Consider the following 6,037-nt stretch of genomic DNA (forward strand, 5'->3'; position numbering starts at 1 on the left):
CCCGCAGCCTTTTTAGTTAAATATTGTCCGAATGCCAATAATACTGCACTTGAGTTTTTGTTGCAATGACCAAAAAATTTGTTTTTAACATTAAGTTTTTTTTTTTACTAAACTAATCGTAAGGCCATAGAAAAAGACGCTGAAAAATTAAAACCTGGAGGACCAAATATGCAATACTTTGATTTCCTAAACTAGAAAAATACAGGGACCAAAGGCAATTTTCTGTAAATTAAAAGGATAATAGAATTTGTTCAATATAATATATTACATGCTTTGAAATTTGTGATCATTTCAGTCAACGACTTCATACTTCCCCAGTTGTACAAATATAGAAAATTAGGAGCTCAAAACACAGTCTCATAAAATGAAGCTCAATGGTCTTACTTTCTTCTTGGTTGTTCTCTTTGCATTTATTCTCTTTTCTGCTGCAGGAAGAACCCATCCCACCACCCTTCAACCCCAAACTCCTAAACAAAAAGGTATGATTAATCATATATACATATACATAAGATAAGATATATGTGTATACATGCATACACACAAATCATATGTATTTACTATCATGAGACATGCTTACATGTGTCTATGTGTATATTAGTTTGTGTGTGTGTGCTTATCTATTGCATATGCAGCTATTGAATCAGAAAAAGTGGTTGAATCAGATGGCGGACCAAGCACGTGGGGCGGGTGTTGGGGATGCTGGAAAAACCATGACCGGCGTCATCTCCGCTAGGAATATCTAATGATGATGGGAATATGCATCTTTTGTTGATCCATGTATGAATAACCAATCGGGCGTTTGGTCTGATTTTCTGCTTTATGTAAACAACAGAAACGTTAGACAGTGGGTTTGTTTTTAATAATTGTCGATTTCTTTTTTATATATCTCGACTTTGGTGTTTGGAATTGTTGTCAAATGTATTACTATATTTTTATTATTACCATATGTTTTCGTTAAATGTTGAAAATTTCAGATTACTAAAAACACAACACAGGACCATCTGTCGTAGAAAACTAGACGACTTTGTGCCACTACATGTCTGTTAAGACAGTGTTTGGTATATGGACACAGTTGAACGAAACTGAATAGAGAGGACATAATTGAACTCTTTCTTTTCCTCTCATTTTAAGGCTTCATGAAACCGCAATGACACGTAGGCGCCACTTCACCTTTTACCACAAAAGTGTGGTTTCATACTGCCACACTTTGGTTATTTATTTATTTTTTAAAGGAACCAATCACAAAGCTTGAAGGAAAATGAACCAGTCACAAAGCTTGAAAGAGCGCACCCTTGGAGTGTCGTAGTGCGGTCTCTACCGCACCCAAACCACAGTCAGAGGGCCGTGTTTCGTCCTAGGTGGCACAGGAGGTGCGGTCTCTACCGCGTCCATTCCCTCCGGCCTAAGAGATTGTTGTGTAGATAGAGATTGACATGTATTATTTTATCAAAATAAACATTCATTTGTTCTTATCCATATAGATTTTGTAAATATATTAGTTTTTTTTGTCCATATACACATGTGCATATGTTATCTCTCCATAACGGGGTTCTTTTGTAATTTATAGTTTATTTGTCGCTTATAACGTGTTCATATATGCATATATCATATATCTAAGTAATTATTCTTAAAAACTCAAATTCTTGGTTACTTTGAAGTCTGATCAAATGATTAGTTGTGCTTATTAAACGATTCATTTCAAGCTATCCACACAACCAGATTCTAAAATGAAAATAAAATATGGAGTGCTTATTGAATTTTGAGCTCTCTCTCTCTCTCTCTCTCTCTCTCTCTCTATATATATATATATATATATATATATATATATATATATATATATATATATATATATATATATATATAATACCCTTATCACCATTTAAAGTTACATTTTAATACCTATAACTTTTAGAATTTTACATAAATTGCTCGTTTGATAATAGCCTTAGATTTAATTATTTAAATGGTCCAGATGTGTTCTCGCGTTCTTAACCTTGTGTTCTATTTTGATCCTATATATATATATATATATATATATATATATATATATATATATATATATATATATATATATATATATATGAATAGGATCAAAATAGAACACAAGGTTAAGAACGCGAGAACACATCTGGGCCATTTAAATAATTAAATCTAAGGCTACTATCAAACGAGCAATTTATGTAAAATTCTAAAAGTTATAGGTATTAAAATGTAACTTTAAATGGTGATAAGGGTATTATAGTAATTGGACCTATACCACCGTTAGTTAATTTCTATAACTCCTCAATTACTCACCTATTTCCTTCCATTTACCGTCTCTCTCTTCATCTCTCTGTAAACCTAGGTACGCCTCCACCATCTCCATTTGTTCATCATCATCATCTCATCCCGTACGACACCAATTTTGCACAGCCCTAAATCATTGATCCATCACCATCGCTAGCATCGGGTTTAACCATCAACCTCCATCATCATCTTCGATTCAAGATGAGAAACCCATCAATGTTCAAGATATATTCATCTCTTAGCCTACCTCCACCGCACCTTTGATTTTCGTAGCCCTAATCGGACCTACAAGTAGATTTCCAATCGGCCTCCTGTAGTTCGATCTCAATCGGACCTCCAATCGATTCATGGAAAACCGAGAGGGTGGTGAGTACCTGGTTCAGATCGCAATCGGATATCCGTCTTGAAACACACAAGAAGATGAAATCATTCCTCCTTTCTCTTTCGAACTAGCTATTGTTTCCATATTTGGTACTCAGATTCATCATTGCTGAAGACAGGTGAAATCCTTCCTTCTTTTGTTCGCTTATTTCATTTCAATTGTAGCATCAATTGTTGGTCGTTTGGTTTAGTTTGATGGCTGGAGTGGTTTAACTAATTAAACTTGCCTTTGGATGATTCATGGATGAATTTAGACATCATGTACTTCTGAAAGACAATTAAATAAAGGTTGTATTAACCTTTTGTTCACTTGTTTTATTGTCAAATAATCTTAAGTTCTTAAGTTATAGTCTCACACCCACATTATTGTTTCCAGAACTCAGATTCATCATTTCCGAAGATGAAATCATTCCACCTTTCTCTTAAGATTGCAATCGGACATCCATCTTAAACGACACAGGAAAATGAAATTGTTCTTCCTTCAATCCGAATACATTTCAAGCTGCTCTGAGACTAGGCTTCCTTTAATTTCAAAAGATGGTGAGGTTTATAAAGAAGAAAGAGAGAAATGTTTTTCTGAAGATGTGAAGGGATTCTTTGATAAAAGGTTTCAAATTCAGATTTATGAAGGTTTTTGCATGTTCTGTTAAATAAGGGTATTCTACTTGTTTATGATAGAATGTGTATTTATTTATGAATAGCAGTGTATTTATTTATGAATAACAATGTATTCATGTGTGAATGGTTGTACGTATTTATGAATTTTAGTGTATTCATGTGAATAAGTGTATTTATTTATGACTAGAGGTATGCATTTTATGATATAATGTGTATTAATTTATGAATAGCAGTGTATTCATTTGTGAATAGAAGTGTATTAATGTATAAATGATTGTATTAATTTATGAATAGTAGTGTATTCATTTCAATTGATGAAAAAGGGATTGAATTATTTGTAATTTGATGTATATTCATTTGTGATTGGAGTAGTATTTGTTTAAATTTGACTAAAAACGTTTTTTTATATTACACTAATAAAAAAATAAAAAATTGAATATTTCTTTGTTTTTTGGTAACCGATCCTAAATTTAAGGGAATTTGATTGAATTTGATTTAATTTTAATTTAATTAAAATATACAATTACTAATATACCCTTATATATTGATTGGTCCAGAACTGTTCTCGCGTTCTCAACCTTTTAGGTGTGGACATGTGGATAATATTATTCTGTGAGAATTACAAAGAAAATATGTTGTTTGATAATATGAATACGTTCAATCTTATATAATTATTTTAATTTTTCAGCATTTTCATTAATTAAATCGTCTATAAGGTTATTATACACTTTTTTTAATTATTTTCTTTCTGTCAGAATGTTATCGGGATGTTTATTGAGTCATATTCTGTAAGAATTAAAATAAATAAAAAAACGATGCATGAGAACAAAAATAAATTATAATTGGTGAGAATCCATTAAAATAGCAATAGTTATGTGAGATTGAACGTATTCACATTACTAAACAGCATATTCTTTTAGTAATTTTCATAAAATAGCATTATCCACACGTCCACACAATAGTTGTACATCCACATTATAACCTAGCCCTATATATATATATATATATATATATATATATATATCACACCTAATGTTGATGATATCTATTGTGTAGTCGTAATGACAATTCTATACCAATAGATGAAAATAATGAATGAATATGATGCGTGGGTATATGCTATTAGTCTATTACAATGGGGGTAACATGTACTTTATAATCACTCAAATTTCATTGAAAGGGTAGTTTAGTCATTTAAACGATATTTAAAAAATGAAATTTTCGGATTTTAAGGGATTATTGATTCTCCAAAATTTAAAAATCTAATTTTTAAATTAATTCAGTTTCAATTCTAATGTAATTTTTAATTAGAATCACCTTTACTCTGTTAAATGATATTCCATGAAAATGTCAACAATAAACTAATAAAATTTTTTGAATCATTCTCTTAAAATGAGAACAATAACATATCAATCTAATGGTAAAATGTTAATATAAAGGATGTTCTTTCATAATGTGTCAACATTTTTGTGATAATGAACTTAAAATACAACTAGAAAGTAAAATACATCAAAAGAATAAAAATCGTAAAAAACATTTTGACATTCTTGAGAGAATTCTTCTTTCCTTCTTGGTTCGTTTCCACTTGGTCTGTTGTTCTTGAAATCTTTTGAAAAAAAAAGATCGTTATTCTTGAAAAAACCGTTATTCTTATTCTTTGTTCGTTCATAGCTGTCTTGTGACATTTTATAAAAATGTCATTCTTGTAGAATTGCTCATAAATAAAATAAATGAAGATTATCAACTTATTTCACCAATGAGCAATTTTATAAGTACCTTTCTTTTCCAATTCTACCCCTAAATTTGATTTTTTTGTCTTTTGTTGATGTTTTTTTCTATTTTGTTTTTTTCTTGTTTTTAATTGTTTTTTAATTTATTATATTATTATTATTATTACTATTACTATTATTATTATTATTATTATTATTATTATTATTATTATTATATTTTAATATTATTATTATTGTTATAAATTTCACATAAATTTTTAACATTCGGACGACATTATAAATTCAAACGTCTATATAAAATCGGTTTTTAATTTTTTTGTATTTTAATATTAATACTATTACTGTTATTATTATTATAAATTTCGAACAACATTTTATAAATCGAACATTATAAATTCGAATGACTATATAAAATCAAAACAAAAGCAAAGTTTGTCCCTATTAATTAGGGATATTAATTGGTACCGTATTACAATTATATGGTGCATTATGTTGATTGAAAACATTTAGTTGAGCACTATACAATGTTTCCGATTTTCTATAGCCGTTTGAATTTATAATGTCCGATTTATAAAATGTTGTTCGAAATTTATAATAATAATAATAACAAAAATAATATTAATATTAAAATATAAAAAAAATTTAAAAACCGGTTTTCTATATTATAATGTCGTCCGGATGTTAAAATTTTGTGCGAAATTTATAACAATAATAATAATATTATTAAATAATAATAATAATAATAATAATAATAATAATAATAATATAAATTATAAAAGATTTAAAAACAAAAAAAATAGGGAAAAAAAAGAAAAAAAAAACAAAACAAAAGACAGAAAAGAAAAAAAAAATGATGTCAAATCAAATGTCAAAATTTTGATTTGGTTGAATTTAAGAGGGTTAAATATGGTTAAAAGGTACTTATAGCACAACCTTTGCCAAATTGTTTAAAAATAAAATAAATGAAGATTGTTAACTAATTTCACCAAATTGTGATATCATCATAACCTTCATATATACTA

The 6,037-nt window shown here is 28.6% G+C and overlaps 1 long non-coding RNA gene across 1 annotated transcript; it reads left to right on the forward strand.

Moving 5' to 3' along the window:
- The first annotated feature begins 274 nt into the window (after positions 1–274).
- On the forward strand, positions 275–959 carry LOC145092002 (uncharacterized). The gene is made up of 2 exons (XR_013702397.1): positions 275–479; positions 633–959. It is a non-coding gene; the product is annotated as an uncharacterized LOC145092002 (long non-coding RNA).
- The last annotated feature ends 5,078 nt before the right edge of the window (positions 960–6,037 follow it).

Source organism: Lactuca serriola, chromosome 3, assembly GCF_051521515.1.
Source record: "Lactuca serriola cultivar US96UC23 chromosome 3, Lser_US96UC23_V15, whole genome shotgun sequence".
Taxonomy (NCBI): domain Eukaryota; kingdom Viridiplantae; phylum Streptophyta; class Magnoliopsida; order Asterales; family Asteraceae; genus Lactuca; species Lactuca serriola.